A 24,526-nucleotide genomic window follows, 5' to 3' on the forward strand; every position below is an offset into this window, starting at 1 on the left:
TCTACTGGCCTTTAGAGTGACAGAGAGGTTATTTATACGTTGAGTATAAACTAATCATGGCTTTAAAAAGTCCATTAACTTTAAACTTACCGGACAATAATGTCCAAATTAAAAGCTATGCTCAAGCAACATCTTTGAAAACGAATGAGTTTACTAGCTTAAAAAACACACTGCTTAGTAACATCGAGAAAAATATAACTCAAGACGACATTCTTACAGCAATTGAAGATGTTGGACTTGATAAAGAGCTGGAAGGTTTTCAAATAATACGAAACGGGACTATGATGGAAATTGTAATGAGAACGGAAAAGGCAAAACATTTCCTTCAAGAGAAGGGACTTACTATAAATGGTCAACACCACCGTTTTTATAATTCCACTCCTACTAGGAATATTAGTAAGCGAGTGGCTGTGTCCGTGATAGGCCTTCCACTTGAAAAGAAGTTCTTTCCCGTCGGGAAAGCGTTAGAAGAGTTAGGCTATGGAAAACACATACATACTAGACCGGTGTTTAGACATACGCCTAAAAATAAGACGCCATATTATTCAGGGATAATAGTGGCTGTTATGGACAATCTTGAGCAGCCAATACCAAAGCAAATAAAACTGAAAGGGTACAATGTGAGAGCAATCTATACTGGACAGGAGGAAGCAGGAAGTGTCCCAAGGGAAGAGAAACCTATCGAAGAAATAAATGAACAAGCAAAACCAAGTACAGAGACAATTAAAGAAGTAGAGGAGCAACCCGTAGATATGGTTATAGTACAAAGTATTAGTGAATCACCCGTAGAGTGTTTAGTTTTAAAGTGTAAGACACAAGAGTGCACAGAAAAAGTAATAAATGATATTCCTAAAGTAACAAATGAAACAGAAGAAGTATGCACACCAACAAGTACCAAGAAAGTCAAACTATCAATAAATACCGAAACCACCACACATAAACAAATCATACCAAAAACTACCATAGAAGAAGAAACAGAGCAAATCGTTAACATACCATCCGAAGAATTAAATAATGAACAAGCGATAGAAAACCATTACTATGATAATAGACACGAAAGAAAAGAAATCGATGTATCTGGTGTTCAATTACCAAAAGAATTTGAAACCATGAGTTACCAAGATATATGGTGCTACAACGCAAATTATTTTCACGGCTTTAACAAAAATGATTGCAGCGAAGAAGATCTAAAAATTTATGTTCGGTATAGAAGAGCTGAGTATGAAAAACAAAAAATGGAACGAAGACAAGAGTATGAGGAAGAAAAACAAGCAAAACGGAAATTGTACGAAGAAGAAAAAATAGCTAGACGAAAGGCAATAAAGGAGGCTAAGCTTCTACAAAATCAGCAACAGAAAAATTTCATAAATAACCGAGACGAGTGGTATTAGAAAAATGTCTCAAAAATAAAAAATTAAAAATAAAAAAACATTTAGAATTACAAAGAAAAATTTAAAAAAACTAAAACAAAAATTAAAAAAAAATACTAAAAAACCAAACAAATACTTTTACTTACCTTAAAAATATATACATAACTTTAATATTAGTGCTTCCTAGCTTCGGCTTTGTAGCAATATTAAATACTTTTAATTAGGCAATTAAAAATAATAACATTTCCAAACAAACAAAAAATAAACCTATCTTCTAGGACCCTGTGTAAGCCTGATATCAGCTTCAGGTATACCTAGTTGTATAGAAAAAAAAAAAAAAAAAAAAAAAAAAAATTATCTGTTCTTATCAGTTTAATATCTGGTACGCCGGCACAGTCCGGCTCATATATTAATCTGATTTTTGGCATTAGGTCATGGGATCATAGGTTTACCTTGCCCTGACCACGGGTTGCCTCGGCTTTGCACTACTGCTGAGCGCGGCCCAGATTGGAAAAAAGAAAATATCTTCACTTTCAGAGTGTCTAACATCGCTAATGGTCTCAGCTGCTGCTGCTGATGATGCTGCTGATGATGACGACGACGAAAATGATTAGACGTTCTAATTCAAACCACAAGTACATTGTTGAAGACGGCGTCAGTCCGACTATGTCTGCAGTGTTCAGTTATCGCTTCTCGGCCTAATGGCTAAGATCAAGTGTAGTATCTGTTCTTATCAGTTTAATATCTGGTACGCCGGCACAGTCCGGCTCATATATTAATCTGATTTTTGGCATTAGGTCATGGGATCATAGGTTTACCTTGCCCTGACCACGGGTTGCCTCGGCTTTGCACTACTGCTGAGCGCGGCCCAGATTGGAAAAAAGAAAATATCTTCACTTTCAGAGTGTCTAACATCGCTAATGGTCTCAGCTGCTGCTGCTGATGATGCTGCTGATGATGACGACGACGAAAATGATTAGACGTTCTAATTCAAACCACAAGTACATTGTTGAAGACGGCGTCAGTCCGACTATGTCTGCAGTGTTCAGTTATCGCTTCTCGGCCTAATGGCTAAGATCAAGTGTAGTATCTGTTCTTATCTTAGTTTAATTAGGCGAGCTAGTGATCCATACTGTATAAAGAAGGTCTACTGGCCTTCTGAGTGTATTGAGTGTTACCTTGCTACCTCCACGGGTTGCAAGGCCAAGATTTTCTAAAAAAGTTTTCGGACTTTTAGTTTATTTTTTGAGTGGTTGAGAGTTTTATAGAGATCGTAGATCTCAGTGAGTTTTTTGAGTGTGAGTGAGTTTTAGTAAGAGGTTGGTTAGACCTCTTTTGAGGTCTACTGGCCTCTGAGTGGCTGAGAATATAATATATACAGGTAGAACTATTTTGCCATGCTACTATTAGATCCAAGAAATACCATGGAAATAGATACAGAAATAGCGGCTGCTACAGCCCAGAACAAATGCTCTATTCAAGCTGCAAATAAAACCTATGCACAAGCAGCAACCAATAACGATAACGCATACGACTATAGCGCCCTAAATAATACTCTCTTATGTAAGGTTAACGCTAAAATTAGCGACAACGATTTCTTAGTTGCTATTGAAGAGGCCGGATATGATAAATACCTATTCGGATACCAACAAATCCGTAACGGCTCAATAATTGAGATTGTTATGAAAAACGACAAAATTAAAAAAACGATTCTTGAAAAAGGATTAAATATTAATGGTGTAAACCACCGATTCTACCAATCTACTCCATCGAGAAACATTAGTAAAAAGGTAACTGTTTCCATCCTCGGGTTACCAATTGAAAAAAGTAACTATCCTGCTGGTAAATTTCTAGAGCAGCTCGGATACGGAAAACATATTAGAACTAAACCTATATTTAAAAAAACACCAAACAACAAAACGCTCTATTACTCCGGTATCATAGTTGCGATTATGGACAAAATAGACAAACCAATCCCAAGGTTTATAAAACTGAATGGGTATGAGGTTAGGGCAATCTACAACGGCCAGGAAGATGTGGGAAAGCCTCAAAACAAAGTAAACAAAAATCAGAAAAACGAAGACAAATTTGTTTGCAAATCACCTAGTAGCATTCCCCAAGTTATACCACCTCTAGGAACACAAAATCAGAACATTATTAAAACGACCGAGGATAAGGGAATAGAAAAGGAAACGAATGAACATGAGAAGAATTTAGAAATACAAATAACAGTAGAAAATATAGCACTTCAGGCAGCAAACGAAAACAAATTTAGTAAAAACGATAAAGATAATAGCGAAGTCGATGAAAGAAATGAAGATGATAATGAACAGGATAGTAGTAAAGTAAGTGATATAGCTAAGAGTAAAGATGCTGATGGCCAAAGTGAAAAAGATGTCTTCAGCAAAGAAGATGACAATCTGGACAACGTTGAAATACCTACAGAATATAGACACATGTCACATATAGACAAAGTCAATTATAACTGGAAGACCTTTAAAAATTTTGACCGACTAAACTGTAGCAAGGAAGAATTACTAAAATTCAGAGCCTTTAAGAAACTCGAATGGGAACAATATAACACTGCAAAAATGAATAAATATAAATCACTCAAAGACCTAGAAAAAAAAATAGGAAAACTTACACCACTTGGTTTCGAAAAAATGGACTCCAGTGAAATATACTCATTTAATATGAAAGAATTTAAAAATTTTAACATCAATACCGCAAATATAAATGAAAAGACAAAATATATTGCTTGTAAGAGAGCAGAATGGAAACAACGAAAAAAGGAATTTTTCCAATATATTAAAGATCATGAAAGAAAACAAGAAGAACGTAATTTAAAAAAGCAAACGTATCAAGCCAAGAGAGCAAAAATAACACCTTAAGAAGAAAATTAAAAAGCAACATTTAATAAAAAACAATTTTAAAGAAAACAATTAAAAAAGTATTAAACAAAAAATTATAATGTTATAATGTCGCATCCAAGAGCTACCCTATTAACATTATTTAACTTAAAAAATATATATCAACAAAAATAAAAATATAAAATTAACAAAACATAATAAAAATATATAACAATTAAAACAAAAATAAAAAATATAAAATAAATAATCAACCTACTAGGCCCTTGGACTAGTTGGTAGATAAAATAAAAAAAAAAAAAAAAAAAAAAAAAAAAAAAAAAGTATCTGTTCTTATCAGTTTAATATCTGGTACGCCGGCACAGTCCGGCTCATATATTAATCTGATTTTTGGCATTAGGTCATGGGATCATAGGTTTACCTTGCCCTGACCACGGGTTGCCTCGGCTTTGCACTACTGCTGAGCGCGGCCCAGATTGGAAAAAAGAAAATATCTTCACTTTCAGAGTGTCTAACATCGCTAATGGTCTCAGCTGCTGCTGCTGATGATGCTGCTGATGATGACGACGACGAAAATGATTAGACGTTCTAATTCAAACCACAAGTACATTGTTGAAGACGGCGTCAGTCCGACTATGTCTGCAGTGTTCAGTTATCGCTTCTCGGCCTAATGGCTAAGATCAAGTGTAGTATCTGTTCTTATCAGTTTAATATCTGGTACGCCGGCACAGTCCGGCTCATATATTAATCTGATTTTTGGCATTAGGTCATGGGATCATAGGTTTACCTTGCCCTGACCACGGGTTGCCTCGGCTTTGCACTACTGCTGAGCGCGGCCCAGATTGGAAAAAAGAAAATATCTTCACTTTCAGAGTGTCTAACATCGCTAATGGTCTCAGCTGCTGCTGCTGATGATGCTGCTGATGATGACGACGACGAAAATGATTAGACGTTCTAATTCAAACCACAAGTACATTGTTGAAGACGGCGTCAGTCCGACTATGTCTGCAGTGTTCAGTTATCGCTTCTCGGCCTAATGGCTAAGATCAAGTGTAGTATCTGTTCTTATCAGTTTAATATCTGGTACGCCGGCACAGTCCGGCTCATATATTAATCTGATTTTTGGCATTAGGTCATGGGATCATAGGTTTACCTTGCCCTGACCACGGGTTGCCTCGGCTTTGCACTACTGCTGAGCGCGGCCCAGATTGGAAAAAAGAAAATATCTTCACTTTCAGAGTGTCTAACATCGCTAATGGTCTCAGCTGCTGCTGCTGATGATGCTGCTGATGATGACGACGACGAAAATGATTAGACGTTCTAATTCAAACCACAAGTACATTGTTGAAGACGGCGTCAGTCCGACTATGTCTGCAGTGTTCAGTTATCGCTTCTCGGCCTAATGGCTAAGATCAAGTGTAGTATCTGTTCTTATCTTAGTTTAATTAGGCGAGCTAGTGATCCTAACTAGTATATAGAAGGTCTACTGGCCTTCTGAGTGTTTAGTGAGTATTACCTTGCGCCTTCCACGGGTTGCAAGGACGAGTGATATAAGAGTGTACTGGTTCCTTTATTTAGTGTATTGAGTGACTGAGAGATTGTAGAGATCGTAGATCTCAGTGAGTTAAAGAGAGTGTGAGTTTAAAGAGGTTGATTAGACCTCATTAGAGGTCTACTGGCCTCAGAGCGTCCGAGTAGTTAAGAGTGTATTATATAGTTAGTACTATTTACCATGTTACAAATCGACCCAAAAACGTCCATGGAGGTAGTTACTGATATTGGTGCTGCTACAGCCCAAACTATTGTTAATGCACAGGCTGCTTGTAAAACCTATGCCCAAGTTACAACAAACAACAACTACATTAACGACCACAAATCCCTTAAAAATACCCTTTTGTGTAAAGTCCAAACTAAAGTTAGTGACAACGATTTTCTATTAGCTATTGAAGAGGCAGGATATGACAAATATCTATTTGGTTATCAACAAATTAGAAATGGCTCAGTTATCGAAATTGTTATGAAAAATGATTTAATTAAACATACAATTCTTGAAAAAGGTATCAATATCAATGGTGTAAAACATCCTTTCTACCCCTCTACCCCAAACAGGAATATCAACAAAAGAGTGACAATATCAATACTAGGTTTGCCAATAGAAGAAAGCAATTTTCCAGCTGGGAAGTACCTCGAGGAGCTGGGATATGGAAGGCACTTACGAACTAAGCCTTTACTAAGAAGTACACCTAAAAACAAAACGCCATATTATTCCGGTATTATAGTCGTGATTATGGACAACCTTCAAAAGCCAATCCCTAGATTCATTAACTTAAATGGTTATGAAGTTAGGGCAATTTACAACGGTCAAGAAGATGTGGGAAGACCACAAAAAAAATATACAACTAACCAACAAAAAGATCCAAACGATTATAACAAACCATCTAATAATAATCGCTTGGACACAACTTATGTAGAAATTGAAAATCCAAATCACATTATAATAAATGAAAGCACGGTAATAGAAAACGAAGTAAATAAATATAAAGAGAAAGTACAAACACAAACATTAGAAACGGCTACAGAATCCCAACTGAAAACAAATCTCGAAAGAAGAACAACGAACGATTTGGTTACAAGTAAAACCAACGAAGTCAAAAAGGTAGCAGATAAAATAAACGAACAGGATAGTGAAGAAGAGGATAGTCTCAAGGATGATAATGAAGATGATGATAATAGTAATGATGGCGATGATAGTGAAGATAGGAATGATTATAAAGATAAAGATGATAGTAAAGATGACGATGGAAAAAATGATGACGATGATAGTAAAGATGGCAATGAAAGTAAAGATAATGATGATAGTAAGGATAACGATGAAAATAGTGATGGCGATGGTAGTAAAGATGACGATGATAGGAAAGATGGCAATCCTAGTAAGGATAAAGATAATAGTAAAGATGATAACGATAGTAAAGATAAAGATGATAGTAAAGATGATAATAATAGTAAAGTTAATGCTGATAGTCAAGACGACCATGATTGTAATGATAATAATAGCAATAATGAAAGTAGTGAGGACGAATGTGAAGTGCCTGATGAATTTTTAAAATTGTACCACTTAGACAAAGTGGATTATAATTGGAAACATTTTAAGAAATTTGATAGACTGAACTGCAGTGAAGAAGAACTGAAAAAATTTAAAGTGTATAAAAAATATGAATGGGTACAATATGAAAGAGCTGTAGGCATGTACAAATCATTTGAAAAAAGAACTGATCAACTTATTCCAATTGCATTTCAGCAAATGGATTCAGGTGATATGTATTCATACAACATGAAAGAATTCAAAAACGTTAATAGAAACACTGAGGATGAAACCTTAAGAAATAGATATATAGCCTGTAGAAAAGCGGAGTGGGATCAAAGGAGAAAGGAATATTCACAGTTTCAACCTGACCATGAAAAAAAACAAGAAGAGCGTGCAATTAAAAAACAAATCTACCAATCTAAAAAAGCAAAACTAACACCACAAGCTGAAAGTTAAAAATCTTTGAACAGCACACAAAGTTATTTTACCAACCAAAAAATGTAAAAACAGAAACAAAAGTATATCAAAAAAAAAAATAAAAAAAAAAAAAAAAAAAAATACGATTAAACCATAATAAGACATCCATTACTATTTAAAAACAAAAGTCTTATGTATTAAAGAGTCACATTAAAAAACTACTCAAATAGGACTTGAGAGACAAAAATACGAAACTTAAAAATCCAAATTAAACTAAAAATACAAAACACTAAAACAAAAAACAAAAATATAAAAAATGAAACTAGAAAACAAAATATAAAACATATAACTAAAAAAATAAATAAAAAATATAAAACAAAAACTGCCATCTAGGGCCCTGTGTAAGTCTGGTTTCAGCAACAGGTCACTCTAGCTTGTTGGTATATAAAAAAAAAAAAAAAAAAAAAAAAAAAAAAAAGTATCTGTTCTTATCAGTTTAATATCTGGTACGCCGGCACAGTCCGGCTCATATATTAATCTGATTTTTGGCATTAGGTCATGGGATCATAGGTTTACCTTGCCCTGACCACGGGTTGCCTCGGCTTTGCACTACTGCTGAGCGCGGCCCAGATTGGAAAAAAGAAAATATCTTCACTTTCAGAGTGTCTAACATCGCTAATGGTCTCAGCTGCTGCTGCTGATGATGCTGCTGATGATGACGACGACGAAAATGATTAGACGTTCTAATTCAAACCACAAGTACATTGTTGAAGACGGCGTCAGTCCGACTATGTCTGCAGTGTTCAGTTATCGCTTCTCGGCCTAATGGCTAAGATCAAGTGTAGTATCTGTTCTTATCAGTTTAATATCTGGTACGCCGGCACAGTCCGGCTCATATATTAATCTGATTTTTGGCATTAGGTCATGGGATCATAGGTTTACCTTGCCCTGACCACGGGTTGCCTCGGCTTTGCACTACTGCTGAGCGCGGCCCAGATTGGAAAAAAGAAAATATCTTCACTTTCAGAGTGTCTAACATCGCTAATGGTCTCAGCTGCTGCTGCTGATGATGCTGCTGATGATGACGACGACGAAAATGATTAGACGTTCTAATTCAAACCACAAGTACATTGTTGAAGACGGCGTCAGTCCGACTATGTCTGCAGTGTTCAGTTATCGCTTCTCGGCCTAATGGCTAAGATCAAGTGTAGTATCTGTTCTTATCTGTATTTATTTGCTTGTTTGTTTACATGAGATTAAAAATTTAAATGATTGTTATTCAATATTAGTTTTACTCTCTATTTTTAAAAAAAAGTATACTTTTTCTGAAATTAAAAGAAGTTTAATTTATAATTAAGATGTTCTAGTATGAATTAGTTATTAATAATATAAATTAAGAGTAATTCCATGTCAAAACAACCAATTTTTTTTTAAAATGCAAGCCTATGTCCATGGATTTTCTTTATATTTTTACCATAGTTGGTAAATTGTAAAATAAGATAAATCCCAGAATTTCGGGGTCTAACTCCCAACCGTTCGTGAGTGGTGGTTGCTTTGATTTTGGCTACTATTGTTGTTTTGGTCGTTTTCCGCCATTTTTGAATTTCTCCTTATAAGGCCGGGTCTTTAAACATGTGAATTCTAAAAGTGGGTGACTTGGTTAATCTCAAGGTGAGGAATTTGAATGTGTGAATAAAAAACTCATTTTATAGTTAAGGGGTGCCTAAATATCAATTATAAGTGTTGAAATAGTGGACACCTGCCCCTGTAAAATTTTTGGGTGTGCGGTGGGTTTTTTAAGCTTAAAATTTCAGATTAGATCATTGTATGTTTGAAGAACATTGTGTGAAAAGATCATTTCTGCCAAATACATAGTTTAAAAATTAAATGAAAAATATTACAAAAAAAGCAAATATAGTATATTTCGCTTAGCGTAGTATTCAAAATAAATAAAAATAATGCATACTCGAATTGATATACATTTTTTTATAATATATCCATTAAAAAATTATTGATTTACAAATATATACTTATTAATTTTGTAAAAATCTTTTTTTAAAAGTTCAAGAGAACAGCCATAATAAGTCTACTCCCAAAAGAGGGAGATCTAAAACAACTTAAGAACTGGAGACCAATTTCCTTGTTATGTGCTGATTACAAGATCATCACTAAGGCCCTTGCAATTCGGCTATCAAAGGTTCTTGAGAAAATACTAGAACCATCGCAAACCTGCTCTGTTCCTAATCGTACAATCTTTTCAAATATCTTCCTAGCTAGGGATCTAATAGAGTATACCAATCAGAAGAGTAGTAAAAGTTTTATTATATCAATTGACCAAGAGAAGGCATTTGATAAACTTGATCGAAAATTTCTTTTTAAAGTAATTGAGCGTTTTAATTTTGGTTGTATGTTTACAAGAGCCTTAAAACAAACGCTCAAAAATACACAATCCCTTATTATAAACAATGGGCACCTAAGCAAACCCTTCAAAGTTAATAGAGGAGTAAGGCAAGGTGACCCTATATCACTTATGCTTTACTGTATTGCGGCAGAGACCCTGTCTCTATCAATAAAAAAGAATCAAAATATCGATGGAATTAAAATACCTGGAAATAATATTCCTCTCAAAATTTTGCAATATGCAGATGACACAATGATCACTGCACAAAATATCTCATCCATCGATGAAATTTTTAAAGAAATAGCAAACTTTGAACTTGCCACTGGGTCAAACATAAACAAGGCAAAATCAAAAGCTCTGGCACTTGGAGGCTTTGACCATCTGGCATATAAAAACTACATAAATAAAGGATTTTATAAAGATCATGGTATAAACTGGGTCAATCATACCGGCTTAAGAATACTAGGCATAACATTTAATACTGACCTTGCTTATTCAGCAACAATAAATTGGAAAGAAACTATAGAAAAATTAAAAAAAAACACTAGAATCTTTAAATACAGAAACGTATCACTGAGATGCAAAGGAATTTTTTTAAATACCCTGGCACTTTCGAAGATATGGTACTTAGCTAACGTTTTCCCACTAAATAAAATCTTTGAAAATAAAATAAAAAAAGAAATCTCGATCTACTTGTGGCAAAGTGAATATGCCGAGCCCATCAAGCGCGACATTCTTTACCTTCCAACTATAAATGGAGGTTTAGGACTAATTGATCCAGCTAAACAAAGTATCTCACTCAGGATAAAACATCTTCTACAGATGCAACATGTCGAAAACCCTCATGAAAGCCTTTACCTCCAAAAATACTTACTTGCCACCTCGCTACTAAAACTTGCAAACCAAAGTTATAAACAATGGAAATTTTTAACACTAAATAATTATCCTAAAACATTAAACAGTCCTCCCTTCTATTATCGTGATATTGTAGATGTCCTAAAAAAAAATGAACACCTATTCCTACTAATAAAAAAATCGTCGCGCAACATATATAAGACACTCTTAAATAATGAAAATAATACTTACATAAAAAAAGTACAAACATATTGGGAAGATAAATTGCAAAAACAACTGCCTTGGAGAACCATATGGCTAAGATCTTTTAACTCGTATGCCCAAGGCCCAAGTCAAAATACTCAGTGGAGAATGTTACAAAATAGTCTTCCAACAATGGAAAAACTACGGCTATGGAGGAAGAATAGAGGACGAGGTAGTTCACTCTGTAGGACTTGTGGTCTACCAGAAACAACGCTGCATCCCTTTACATCCTGTAAGATAGCGAGGACAGTGTGGAGCAAACTAAAAGTAGTATACAAAACATTGCAACCAACGCAACCATTTAATATAGTCCATACCGTTCTATTCACTGATATCGACGAATTTAATTGGAACAACATAAAGGCAAAAATAATAACGACCATCACAAATATCACTACTACGGAGCTATGGAGAGCACGAAATATGAAAATAAAAGAAAATAAAACCATAAAACCAAAAACCATAGTTGAAAATATAAAACGAGAACTAAAGTACATATGGGATGTAAAATATAAAAAACATCAAAGATTGAATGACATAAAAAACTTCCATAAAAAATACTCCCTTAACAATGCAATAAGTCAGGCAAACTCTGACAAGTTAGTTTTTAATCTATAAAGCAATAAGATGTGATCTCAACTTCTCGTTTTTTCGATTTCCTCGCATTTCCGCTTTTCGTTTATGTTTTGATCACCAAAAATAAAAATTAAATATAAGTTAAAAAATTAAAAATAAAAACCAAAAAAAAAAAAAAAAAAAAAAAAAAAAAAGTATCTGTTCTTATCAGTTTAATATCTGGTACGCCGGCACAGTCCGGCTCATATATTAATCTGATTTTTGGCATTAGGTCATGGGATCATAGGTTTACCTTGCCCTGACCACGGGTTGCCTCGGCTTTGCACTACTGCTGAGCGCGGCCCAGATTGGAAAAAAGAAAATATCTTCACTTTCAGAGTGTCTAACATCGCTAATGGTCTCAGCTGCTGCTGCTGATGATGCTGCTGATGATGACGACGACGAAAATGATTAGACGTTCTAATTCAAACCACAAGTACATTGTTGAAGACGGCGTCAGTCCGACTATGTCTGCAGTGTTCAGTTATCGCTTCTCGGCCTAATGGCTAAGATCAAGTGTAGTATCTGTTCTTATCAGTTTAATATCTGGTACGCCGGCACAGTCCGGCTCATATATTAATCTGATTTTTGGCATTAGGTCATGGGATCATAGGTTTACCTTGCCCTGACCACGGGTTGCCTCGGCTTTGCACTACTGCTGAGCGCGGCCCAGATTGGAAAAAAGAAAATATCTTCACTTTCAGAGTGTCTAACATCGCTAATGGTCTCAGCTGCTGCTGCTGATGATGCTGCTGATGATGACGACGACGAAAATGATTAGACGTTCTAATTCAAACCACAAGTACATTGTTGAAGACGGCGTCAGTCCGACTATGTCTGCAGTGTTCAGTTATCGCTTCTCGGCCTAATGGCTAAGATCAAGTGTAGTATCTGTTCTTATCAGTTTAATATCTGGTACGCCGGCACAGTCCGGCTCATATATTAATCTGATTTTTGGCATTAGGTCATGGGATCATAGGTTTACCTTGCCCTGACCACGGGTTGCCTCGGCTTTGCACTACTGCTGAGCGCGGCCCAGATTGGAAAAAAGAAAATATCTTCACTTTCAGAGTGTCTAACATCGCTAATGGTCTCAGCTGCTGCTGCTGATGATGCTGCTGATGATGACGACGACGAAAATGATTAGACGTTCTAATTCAAACCACAAGTACATTGTTGAAGACGGCGTCAGTCCGACTATGTCTGCAGTGTTCAGTTATCGCTTCTCGGCCTAATGGCTAAGATCAAGTGTAGTATCTGTTCTTATCTTAGTTTAATTAGGCGAGCTAGTGATCCATACTTGTATAAAGAAGGTCTACTGGCCTTCTGAGTGTATTGAGTGTTACCTTGCTCCCTCCACGGGTTGCAAGGCCAAGTTTTTCTGAAAAAGTTTTCGGACTTTAGTTTATTTTTTGAGTGGTTTTATAGAGATCGTAGATCTCAGTGAGTTTTTTTTGGTGTGAGTGAGTTTTAGTAAGAGGTTGGTTAGACCTCTTTTGAGGTCTACTGGCCTCTGAGTGGCTGAGAATATAATATATACAGGTAGAACTATTTAGCCATGCTACTATTAGATCCAAGAAATACCATGGAAATAGATACAGAAATAGCGGCTGCTACAGCCCAGAACAAATGCTATATGCAAGCTGCAAACAAAACCTATGCACAAGCAGCAACCAATAACGATAACGCATACGACTATAGCGCCCTAAATAATACTCTCTTATGTAAGGTTAACGCTAAAATTAGCGACAACGATTTCTTAGTTGCTATTGAAGAGGCCGGATATGATAAATACCTATTCGGATACCAACAAATCCGTAACGGCTCAATAATTGAGATCGTTATGAAAAACGACAAAATTAAAAAAACGATTCTTAAAAAAGGATTAAATATTAATGGTGTAAACCACCGATTCTACCAATCTACTCCATCGAGAAACATTAGTAAAAAGGTAACTGTTTCCATCCTCGGGTTACCAATTGAAAAAAGTAACTATCCTGCTGGTAAACTTCTAGAGCAGCTCGGATACGGAAAACATATTAGAACTAAACCAATATTTAAAAAAACACCAAACAACAAAACGCTCTATTACTCCGGTATCATAGTTGCGATTATGGACAAATTAGAAAAACCAATCCCAAGGTTTATAAAACTGAATGGGTATGAGGTTAGGGCAATCTACAACGGCCAGGAAGATGTGGGAAAGCCACAAAACAAAGTAAACAAGAATCAGAAAAACGAAGACAAAGTTGTTTGCAAATCACCTAGTAGCATTCCCCAAGTTATACCACCTCTAGGAACACAAAATCAGAACATTATTAAAACGACCGAGGAGAAGGGAATAGAAAAGGAAACGAATGAACATGAGAAGAATTTAGAAATACAAATAACAGTAGAAAATATAGCACTTCAGGCAGCAAACGAAAACAAATTTAGTAAAAACGATGAAGATAATAGCGAAGTCGATGAAAGAAATGAAGATGATAATGAACAGGATAGTAGTAAAGTAAGTGATATAGCTAAGAGTAAAGATGCTGATGGCCAAAGTGAAAAAGATGTCTTTAGCAAAGAAGATGACAATCTGGACAACGTGGAAATACCTACAGAATATAGACACATGTCACATATAGACAAAGTCAATTATAACTGGAAGAGCTTTAAAAATTTTGACCGACTAAACTGTAGCAAGGAGGAATTATTAAAATTCAAAGCCTTTAAGAAACTCGAATGGGAACAATATAACACTGCAAAAATGAATAAATATAAATCACTCAAAGACCTAGAAAAAAAAATAGGAAAACTTACACCACTTGGTTTCGAAAAAATGGACTCCAGTGAAATATACTCATTTAATATGAAAGAATTTAAAAATTTTAACATCAATACCGCAAATATAAATGAAAAGACAAAATATATTGCTTGTAAGAGAGCAGAATGGAAACAACGAAAAAAGGAATTTTTTCAATATATTAAAGATCATGAAAGAAAACAAGAAGAACGTAATTTAAAAAAGCAAACGTATCATGCCAAGAGAGCAAAAACAACACCTTAAGAAGAAAATTAAAAAGCGACATTAAATAAAAAACAAATTTAAAGAAAACAATTAAAAAAGTATTAAACAAAAAATTATGATGTTATAATGTCGCATCCAAGAGCTACCTTATTAACATTATGTTACTTAAAAAAATATATCAACAAAAATAAAAATATAAAATTAACAAAACATAATAAAAATATATAACAATTAAAACAAAAATAAAAAATATAAAATAAATAATCAACCTACTAGGGCCTTGGACTAGTTGGTAGATAATAGAAAAAAAAAAAAAAAAAAAAAAAAAAAAAAAAAAAAAAAGTATCTGTTCTTATCAGTTTAATATCTGGTACGCCGGCACAGTCCGGCTCATATATTAATCTGATTTTTGGCATTAGGTCATGGGATCATAGGTTTACCTTGCCCTGACCACGGGTTGCCTCGGCTTTGCACTACTGTTGAGCGCGGCCCAGATTGGAAAAAAGAAAATATCTTCACTTTCAGAGTGTCTAACATCGCTAATGGTCTCAGCTGCTGCTGCTGATGATGCTGCTGATGATGACGACGACGAAAATGATTAGACGTTCTAATTCAAACCACAAGTACATTGTTGAAGACGGCGTCAGTCCGACTATGTCTGCAGTGTTCAGTTATCGCTTCTCGGCCTAATGGCTAAGATCAAGTGTCATCTGTTCTTTTAACTGGAGACGATTCAAGAACTTTGATCGTCTAAATTGCAGTAATGAAGACCTAATAGAATTTAAAACATATAAAAAACTTGAATGGCTACAGTTCGAAAGAGCTAACACGAAGTATAAAGCAATAGACGAAAAAGTAAATCTTAATAAAATTGTTATACCATCTGCATTTCAACAAATGGATTCCGGAGAAATGTATCTTTACAACATAAAAGAATTCCAGAACTTTGATAAAATGACTGCTGAAAGAAGTGAAAGGTATAGATATACAGCTTGTAGAAAAGCAAGAGTGGGAACAGCGAAAAAAAGAGCATTCGCAGTTTCACCCTTACCACGAAAAGAAACAAAAAGAGCGTGATCTGAAAAAAGAAGCCTATCACTCAAAAAAGCTCAAATTAACGCCAGTAACAGAAGATCAAAAACTCACTTAAAATCAAAATAAAAATAAAAAATATATAAATCCTAAAAAAAGTATAAACAACAATATAAACAGACTTAAACATAATCAGAATAATAAAAAAAACAAAATAAAATAAAAATATAAAACTTCATATAAACAAATAAAAAATATAAAAACTGTAACCCGTTAAACGGTTTAGAAAAAAAAAAAAAAAAAAAAAAAAAAGTATCTGTTCTTGATTCTTGATCTTAGGTATAAAACTGAGCTAGTGATCACCTTTAGTGAGGTCTACGTGCCTCATTAGTGATTGCTAAGGGTTTACCTTACCCCTTCAACGGGTTGCCGGTACGGCAATTTTAGTTTGGAGAGGTTTAAGGGAGATTGAGTTTTAGTGAATATTGAGTGTTTTATGAGTGTTAGGAGGTCTACTGGCCTTTAGAGTGACAGAGAGGTTATTTATACGTTGAGTATAAACTAATCATGGCTTTAAAAAGTCCATTAACTTTAAACTTACCGGACAATAATGTCCAAATTAAAAGCTATGCTCAAGCAACATCTTTGAAAACGAATGAGTTTACTAGCTTAAAAAACACACTGCTTAGTAACATCGAGAAAAATATAACTCAAGACGACATTCTTACAGCAATTGAAGATGTTGGACTTGATAAAGAGCTGGAAGGTTTTCAAATAATACGAAACGGGACTATGATGGAAATTGTAATGAGAACGGAAAAGGCAAAACATTTCCTTCAAGAGAAGGGACTTACTATAAATGGTCAACACCACCGTTTTTATAATTCCACTCCTACTAGGAATATTAGTAAGCGAGTGGCTGTGTCCGTGATAGGCCTTCCACTTGAAAAGAAGTTCTTTCCCGTCGGGAAAGCGTTAGAAGAGTTAGGCTATGGAAAACACATACATACTAGACCGGTGTTTAGACATACGCCTAAAAATAAGACGCCATATTATTCAGGGATAATAGTGGCTGTTATGGACAATCTTGAGCAGCCAATACCAAAGCAAATAAAACTGAAAGGGTACAATGTGAGAGCAATCTATACTGGACAGGAGGAAGCAGGAAGTGTCCCAAGGGAAGAGAAACCTATCGAAGAAATAAATGAACAAGCAAAACCAAGTACAGAGACAATTAAAGAAGTAGAGGAGCAACCCGTAGATATGGTTATAGTACAAAGTATTAGTGAATCACCCGTAGAGTGTTTAGTTTTAAAGTGTAAGACACAAGAGTGCACAGAAAAAGTAATAAATGATATTCCTAAAGTAACAAATGAAACAGAAGAAGTATGCACACCAACAAGTACCAAGAAAGTCAAACTATCAATAAATACCGAAACCACCACACATAAACAAATCATACCAAAAACTACCATAGAAGAAGAAACAGAGCAAATCGTTAACATACCATCCGAAGAATTAAATAATGAACAAGCGATAGAAAACCATTACTATGATAATAGACACGAAAGAAAAGAAATCGATGTATCTGGTGTTCAATTACCAAAAGAATTTGAAACCATGAGTTACCAAGATATATGGTGCTACAACGCAAATTATTTTCACGGCTTTAACAAAAATGATTGCAGCGAAGAAGATCTAAAAATTTATGTTCGGTATAGAAGAGCTGAGTATGAAAAACAAAAAATGGAACGAAGACAAGAGTATGAGGAAGAAAAACAAGCAAAACGGAAATTGTACGAAGAAGAAAAAATAGCTAGACGAAAGGCAATAAAGGAGGCTAAGCTTCTACAAAATCAGCAACAGAAAAATTTCATAAATAACCGAGACGAGTGGTATTAGAAAAATGTCTCAAAAATAAAAAATTAAAAATAAAAAAACATTTAGAATTACAAAGAAAAATTTAAAAAAACTAAAACAAAAATTAAAAAAAAATACTAAAAAACCAAACAAATACTTTTACTTACCTTAAAAATATATACATAACTTTAATATTAGTGCTTCCTAGCTTCGGCTTTGTAGCAATATTAAATACTTTTAATTAGGCAATTAAAAATAATAACATTTCCAAACAAACAAAAAATAAACCTATCTTCTAGGACCCTGTGTAAGCCTGATATCAGCTTCAGGCATACCTAGTTGTATAGAAAAAAAAAAAAAAAAAAAAAGTATCTGTTCTTATCAGTTTAATATCTGGTACGCCGGCACAGTCCGGCTCATATATTAATGACGACGAAAATGATTAGACGTTCTAATTCAAACCACAAGTACATTGTTGAAGACGGCGTCAGTCCGACTATGTCTGCAGTGTTCAGTTATCGCTTCTCGGCCTAATGGCTAAGATCAAGTGTAGTATCTGTTCTTATCAGTTTAATATCTGGTACGCCGGCACAGTCCGGCTCATATATTAATCTGATTTTTGGCATTAGGTCATGGGATCATAGGTTTACCTTGCCCTGACCACGGGTTGCCTCGGCTTTGCACTACTGCTGAGCGCGGCCCAGATTGGAAAAAAGAAAATATCTTCACTTTCAGAGTGTCTAACATCGCTAATGGTCTCAGCTGCTGCTGCTGATGATGCTGCTGATGATGACGACGACGAAAATGATTAGACGTTCTAATTCAAACCACAAGTACATTGTTGAAGACGGCGTCAGTCCGACTATGTCTGCAGTGTTCAGTTATCGCTTCTCGGCCTAATGGCTAAGATCAAGTGTAGTATCTGTTCTTATCTTAGTTTAATTAGGCGAGCTAGTGATCCTTACTTGTATAAAGAAGGTCTACTGGCCTTCTGAGTGTATTGAGTGTTACCTTGCTCCCTCCACGGGTTGCAAGGCCAAGTTTTTCTGAAAAAGTTTTCGGACTTTTAGTTTATTTTTTGAGTGGTTGAGAGTTTTATAGAGATCGTAGATCTCAGTGAGTGTTTTTAGTGTGAGTAAGTTTTAGTAAGAGGTTGGTTAGACCTCTTTTGAGGTCTACTGGCCTCTGAGTGGCTGAGAATATAATATATACAGGTAGAACTATTTTGCCATGCTACTTTTAGATCCAAGAAATACCATGGAAATAGATACAGAAATAGCGGCTGCTACAGCCCAGAACAAATGCTATATGCAAGCTGCAAACAAAACCTATGCACAAGCAGCAACCAATAACGATAACGCATACGACTATAGCGCCCTAAATAATACTCTCTTATGTAAGGTTAACGCTAAAACTAGCGACAACGATTTCTTAGTTGCTATTGAAGAGGCCGGATATGATAAATACCTATTCGGATACCAACAAATCCGTAACGGCTCAATAATTGAGATCGTTATGAAAAACGACAAAATTAAAAAAACGATTCTTGAAAAAGGATTAAATATTAATGGTGTAAACCACCGATTCTACCAATCTACTCCATCGAGAAACATTAGTAAAAAGGTAACTGTTTCCATCCTCGGGTTACCAATTGAAAAAAGTAACTATCCTGCTGGTAAATTTCTAGAGCAGCTCGGATACGGAAAACATATTAGAACTAAACCTATATTTAAAAAAACACCAAACAACAAATCGCTCTATTATTCCGGTATCATAGTTGCGATTATGGACAAATTAGAAAAACCAATCCCAAGGTTTATAAAACTGAATGGGTATGAGGTTAGGGCAATCTACAACGGCCAGGAAGATGTGGGAAAGCCACAAAACAAAGTAAACAAAAATCAGAAAAACGAAGACAAAGTTGTATGCGAATCAACTAGTAGCATTCCCAAAGTTACACCACCTGTAGGAACACAAAATCAGAATATTATTAAAACGACCGAGGATAAGGGAATAGAAAAGGAAACGAATGAACATGAGAAGAATTTAGAAATACAAATAACAGTAGAAAATATAGAACTTCAGGCAGCAAACGAAAACGGAATTAGTAAAAACGATGAAGATAATAGCGAAGTCGATGAAAGAAATGAAAATGATAATGAACAGGATAGTAGTAAAGTAAGTGATATAGCTAAGAGTAAAGATGCTGTTGGCCAAAGTGAAAAAGATGTCTTCAGCAAAGAAGATGACAATCTGGACAACGTGGAAATACCTACAGAATATAGACACATGTCACATATAGACAAGGTCAATTATAACTGGAAGACCTTTAAAAATTTTGACCGACTAAACTGTAGCAAGGAAGAATTACTAAAATTCAAAGCCTTTAAGAAACTCGAATAGCAACAATATAACACTGCAAAAATGAATAACTATAAATCACTCAAAGATCTGGAAAAAAAAATAGGAAAAATTACACCACTTGTTTTCGAAAAAATGGACTCCAGTGAAATATATTCATTTAATATGAAAGAATTTAAAAATTTTAACATCAAAACCGCAGATAACACTGAAAAGACAAAATATATTGCTTGTAAAAGGGCAGAATGGAAACAACGAAAAAAGGAATTTTTCCAATATATTAAAGATCATGAAAGAAAACAAGAAGAACGTAATTTAAAAAAGCAAACGTATCAAGCCAAGAGAGCAAAAATAACACCTTAAAAAGAAAATTAAAAAGCAGCATTAAATAAAAAAAAAAATTTTAAACAAAACAATTAAAAAAGTATTTAAACAAAAAATTATGATGTTATAATGTCGCATCCAAGAGCTACCTTATTAACATTATTTAACTTAAAAAAATACATCAACAAAAATAAAAATATAAAATTAACAAAACATAATAAAAATATAAAACTATTAAAACAAAAACAAAAAATATAAAATAAATAATCAACCTACTAGGGCCTTGGACTAGTTGGTAGATATTAAGAAAAAAAAAAAAAAAAAAAAAAAAAAGTATCTGTTCTTATCAGTTTAATATCTGGTACGCCGGCACAGTCCGGCTCATATATTAATCTGATTTTTGGCATTAGGTCATGGGATCATAGGTTTACCTTGCCCTGACCACGGGTTGCCTCGGCTTTGCACTACTGCTGAGCGCGGCCCAGATTGAAAAAAAGAAAATATCTTCACTTTCAGAGTGTCTAACATCGCTAATGGTCTCAGCTGCTGCTGCTGATGATGCTGCTGATGATGACGACGACGAAAATGATTAGACGTTCTAATTCAAAGCACAAGTACATTGTTGAAGACGGCGTCAGTCCGACTATGTCTGCAGTGTTCAGTTATCGCTTCTCGGCCTAATGGCTAAGATCAAGTGTAGTATCTGTTCTTATCCCGTCCACTCCGGACGTTAAATGGAGATAAACCATTAAGTTGGCGCTGCTCAGTTTCGGCTGAGTGGCAACTAAACCCTTAAATGGGCCAAAAAACCCTTAAATGGGCTAAAAAACCCTTTAATGGGACAAAATACGGAGTCTCGGCTCCCAAATAACACCTCCTTCTAGGGCCCTGTGTAAGTCTGGTTTCAGCTTCAGGTCACTCTAGTTGGTTGGTAAAAAAAAAAAAAAAAAAAAAAGTATCTGTTCTTATCAGTTTAATATCTGGTACGCCGGCACAGTCCGGCTCATATATTAATCTGATTTTTTGCATTAGGTCATGGGATCATAGGTTTACCTTGCCCTGACCACGGGTTGCCTCGGCTTTGCACTACTGCTGAGCGCGGCCCAGATTGGAAAAAAGAAAATATCTTCACTTTCAGAGTGTCTAACATCGCTAATGGTCTCAGCTGCTGCTGCTGATGATGCTGCTGATGATGACGACGACGAAAATGATTAGACGTTCTAATTCAAACCACAAGTACATTGTTGAAGACGGCGTCAGTCCGACTATGTCTGCAGTGTTCAGTTATCGCTTCTCGGCCTAATGGCTAAGATCAAGTGTAGTATCTGTTCGTGATTTTAGCCGAGACAGCGATTTTAAAAGTGGATAAAGTTATTTTTTTAGTGGTTTATTTAGGAGTTTTGTGATTATTGGCTTTTTTAAAGAAATGGTCTCAATCATCAAAAGTACCGCTGATTGTCTTATCGAAAGAATGAAGAAAACAGCAAATGGAAATGGCGATGAAATCTTATCAATTCTCTCACCTTACAGCACCGACGACGAATCCGAAATCGAATCGGACCGAAAGAGGAACCAAGAATTAAGGGACGCGGAAGCCCTACCCAAAATTATCAAAAAAACCTACGCTAACGTAACCACCCAATGCGCTTACAAGAAGAACCTCCCGAAAACCTTAATTGCTAGACTGCGAAAGCGTATTGATATTGACCAAATCATTATTGCTCTTGAAGCTGTTAACTTGGCACGTGAACTCGAAGGAGTTCAACTAATCCGTGGAAACACCCTTCTGGAGATTGTGATGAAGACGGACACTGCGAAAAACCTTTTGTTAGAGAGAAGACTCAATGTGTGCGGCCTTCATCATATTTTCCAACAATCAAACCCCGATCGGGAGCCGAGCGAAGTCACTCACGTTTCTGTGTTCGGCCTACCGATTGAGCATAAAAATCTAAAGATTGGCAACGTTCTTGAACAGTTGGGCTACGGCAGGCATGTTTACACAAAACCTGTCATGAGAAAAACACCTGTTAGCGGAACGGAATACTATACAGGTATTCTCGTGGCGGTTATGGAAAACATGCCTTGTCCGACGCCGGTCAGCATGAACGTTATGGGATATCCGATCAGAACAAAGCACAACGGTCAACCGTCATCACCACCTGTACAACCTAAGTCTGCCCAAATACCCCTTCAAGAAAATGTAAACCCTACACCAAAAGATAATCCGCAAGCTCCACCAACAACCTCCGAAAGCCAAAGTTCTATTCAACCTATGGTTAATACATCCGAACAACTGATACCTATAATTGAACAGCCAATACTTGATACAACCGAACCAACTAATGAAACCGCAAAAACCACCATTGAACAACCTCTACTAAATCCAATAAATGAAACCTCGAACCAAATAGAAAATGATTTAACGAAAGTAAACCCCATTACCAATGAAATCCATACTATCGAAATACATACAGACAGTGAAATGAAGAACATCGCGGAAGAAGAAAACGAAGATTCCCAAATGGAAGACGACCAGCAAGATATTAAATTACAGAAAAAAAGAAAAACTGCGTCGAACAATCAAAAAAACAAGAACATCAAAAGATCAACAAAAGACTGAACATAATAACGGTAACATATTTTTTATATTTATCTGTCATTTAACTATTTTGAATATTATATTTTGAACAAATGCGCGCATTTTTAAACTATTTTCTACCTTTCTTTTACTTTTTAATTTTGATTATAAATGGATGTAAGAATTCTGACCTTAAATGCAAATGGTCTCCAAACTGAGACCAAAAGAAGCAAAATATTTCAATTTCTTAAATATTCGGACTATGACGTAATATGCTTGCAAGAAACGCATAGTACCGAAGAAAATAACACCAATTGGATAAATGAATGGAAACACCAAACTAACGGGAGCTCCCTATGGAATAATGGAAACCATAGAGAGCGAGGTGTCTCCATTCTAACAAAAGAATGCACTGTTTTTAACGAAGTCACACAAGACGACTGTGGGAGAATTCTTGCAGCCAATTTTACTATTAAAAATTGTAATCTAAGAGTAATTAATATATACGGGCCAAATGACCCACAACAAAAAGAAAACTTTTTTAAGCAAATAAGAAAACATGCGCGCGGATCAGAATATATGATCCTTACAGGAGATTTTAATATGGTTGAAAACCCTCTGTTAGACAGAGAAGGGGGTGATCTGCATAATAAAAGCAATACTTTAGGCAAAGCCAACTTGAATTTTTTTTGCCAAAAGTTCGAGTTGGTTGATATTTATAGATATGTAAACCCCAGTAAAAGTGATTTCACCTATGAAAAACAGGACAAAACTTTCAAAAGCAGGATAGACAGAATTTATGTACCTTTGACAATCTCAAGAAATTGCGAATGCGCTTTAATAGAAAACAAAGTAAGTGACCATAAAGCCTTCGGCTGTACTCTAAAACTTGAGAAGGTGAATGAGAGAGGCCCGGGCTACTGGCACCTAAATGTTAGTCTATTAAGCGATTGCGCCTTTAAAGCTAAACTAAAAAAGGATTTTGAATTGGCAAAAACTAAGAAACATAGCTACTCCAGTAGCAATCAATGGTGGGACATCACAAAATCCCGCATAAAATTGATTGCTATTGAGGCGTCAAAATCCAAAAAGCGCGAAATAAAGCTAAAACAGAAATCTTTACAAAAACAAATCGATGAGGAAAACCAAAAACAAATGAGAGACTTGGAAAAGCTTGAGGATCTGAGATCGGAGCTTCAAGAACTCCTCTGCGACGGGGGCGTGTTCGTAAGAACTAAACAAACCCTTGCAGAGGAGGGCGAAAAACCTTCCAAGGCTCTCTTTCATATGGAAAAGAATAACCAAAAGAAAAAAATTATTAGAGAAATAAAAGACGGTGACACCGTTCACACGGACACCGTCAAAGTATTAAAAACAATTAGAAATTTCTATAAAAACCTTTACGAAACAAAAAATCTCAATAAAGAAAAACAAAGCAAATTTTTAGCAAATATAAAAACATCCCTCACGGATGACCAAAACGCGTCTTTAAACATACCCTTTAG

The 24,526-nt window shown here is 35.4% G+C and overlaps 9 non-coding genes and 12 pseudogenes across 9 annotated transcripts; all 21 read left to right on the plus strand.

The window, feature by feature from the left end:
- The first annotated feature begins 1,680 nt into the window (after positions 1-1,680).
- On the plus strand, positions 1,681-1,881 carry LOC136077357 (U2 spliceosomal RNA; annotated as a pseudogene).
- Positions 1,882-2,055: 174 nt separating this feature from the next.
- On the plus strand, positions 2,056-2,247 carry LOC136077422 (U2 spliceosomal RNA). Its single transcript, XR_010637058.1, has one exon. It is a non-coding gene; the product is annotated as a U2 spliceosomal RNA (small nuclear RNA).
- A 174-nt stretch (positions 2,248-2,421) lies between these two features.
- LOC136077507 (U2 spliceosomal RNA) lies at positions 2,422-2,635 on the plus strand (annotated as a pseudogene).
- A 1,884-nt stretch (positions 2,636-4,519) lies between these two features.
- Positions 4,520-4,717, plus strand: LOC136077355 (U2 spliceosomal RNA). The gene has a single exon (XR_010637034.1). It is a non-coding gene; the product is annotated as a U2 spliceosomal RNA (small nuclear RNA).
- Positions 4,718-4,891: 174 nt separating this feature from the next.
- LOC136077433 (U2 spliceosomal RNA) lies at positions 4,892-5,083 on the plus strand. The gene has a single exon (XR_010637065.1). It is a non-coding gene; the product is annotated as a U2 spliceosomal RNA (small nuclear RNA).
- A 174-nt stretch (positions 5,084-5,257) lies between these two features.
- Positions 5,258-5,449, plus strand: LOC136077443 (U2 spliceosomal RNA). The gene has a single exon (XR_010637072.1). It is a non-coding gene; the product is annotated as a U2 spliceosomal RNA (small nuclear RNA).
- Positions 5,450-5,623: 174 nt separating this feature from the next.
- Positions 5,624-5,758, plus strand: LOC136077485 (U2 spliceosomal RNA; annotated as a pseudogene).
- A 2,410-nt stretch (positions 5,759-8,168) lies between these two features.
- On the plus strand, positions 8,169-8,374 carry LOC136077288 (U2 spliceosomal RNA; annotated as a pseudogene).
- A 174-nt stretch (positions 8,375-8,548) lies between these two features.
- Positions 8,549-8,740, plus strand: LOC136077454 (U2 spliceosomal RNA). The gene has a single exon (XR_010637077.1). It is a non-coding gene; the product is annotated as a U2 spliceosomal RNA (small nuclear RNA).
- Positions 8,741-8,914: 174 nt separating this feature from the next.
- On the plus strand, positions 8,915-9,039 carry LOC136077528 (U2 spliceosomal RNA; annotated as a pseudogene).
- A 2,911-nt stretch (positions 9,040-11,950) lies between these two features.
- LOC136077359 (U2 spliceosomal RNA) lies at positions 11,951-12,165 on the plus strand (annotated as a pseudogene).
- Positions 12,166-12,339: 174 nt separating this feature from the next.
- LOC136077465 (U2 spliceosomal RNA) lies at positions 12,340-12,531 on the plus strand. The gene has a single exon (XR_010637079.1). It is a non-coding gene; the product is annotated as a U2 spliceosomal RNA (small nuclear RNA).
- Positions 12,532-12,705: 174 nt separating this feature from the next.
- Positions 12,706-12,897, plus strand: LOC136077476 (U2 spliceosomal RNA). Its single transcript, XR_010637081.1, has one exon. It is a non-coding gene; the product is annotated as a U2 spliceosomal RNA (small nuclear RNA).
- Positions 12,898-13,071: 174 nt separating this feature from the next.
- Positions 13,072-13,234, plus strand: LOC136077495 (U2 spliceosomal RNA; annotated as a pseudogene).
- Positions 13,235-15,151: 1,917 nt separating this feature from the next.
- On the plus strand, positions 15,152-15,365 carry LOC136077396 (U2 spliceosomal RNA; annotated as a pseudogene).
- Positions 15,366-18,275: 2,910 nt separating this feature from the next.
- On the plus strand, positions 18,276-18,467 carry LOC136077487 (U2 spliceosomal RNA). The gene has a single exon (XR_010637084.1). It is a non-coding gene; the product is annotated as a U2 spliceosomal RNA (small nuclear RNA).
- A 174-nt stretch (positions 18,468-18,641) lies between these two features.
- LOC136077516 (U2 spliceosomal RNA) lies at positions 18,642-18,804 on the plus strand (annotated as a pseudogene).
- Positions 18,805-20,742: 1,938 nt separating this feature from the next.
- Positions 20,743-20,933, plus strand: LOC136077295 (U2 spliceosomal RNA). Its single transcript, XR_010637005.1, has one exon. It is a non-coding gene; the product is annotated as a U2 spliceosomal RNA (small nuclear RNA).
- Positions 20,934-21,107: 174 nt separating this feature from the next.
- LOC136077491 (U2 spliceosomal RNA) lies at positions 21,108-21,273 on the plus strand (annotated as a pseudogene).
- Positions 21,274-21,347: 74 nt separating this feature from the next.
- Positions 21,348-21,555, plus strand: LOC136077349 (U2 spliceosomal RNA; annotated as a pseudogene).
- Positions 21,556-21,729: 174 nt separating this feature from the next.
- On the plus strand, positions 21,730-21,897 carry LOC136077536 (U2 spliceosomal RNA; annotated as a pseudogene).
- Positions 21,898-24,526: the final 2,629 nt, after the last annotated feature.

This window comes from Hydra vulgaris, chromosome 02 (assembly GCF_038396675.1).
Source record: "Hydra vulgaris chromosome 02, alternate assembly HydraT2T_AEP".
Classification (NCBI taxonomy): domain Eukaryota; kingdom Metazoa; phylum Cnidaria; class Hydrozoa; order Anthoathecata; family Hydridae; genus Hydra; species Hydra vulgaris.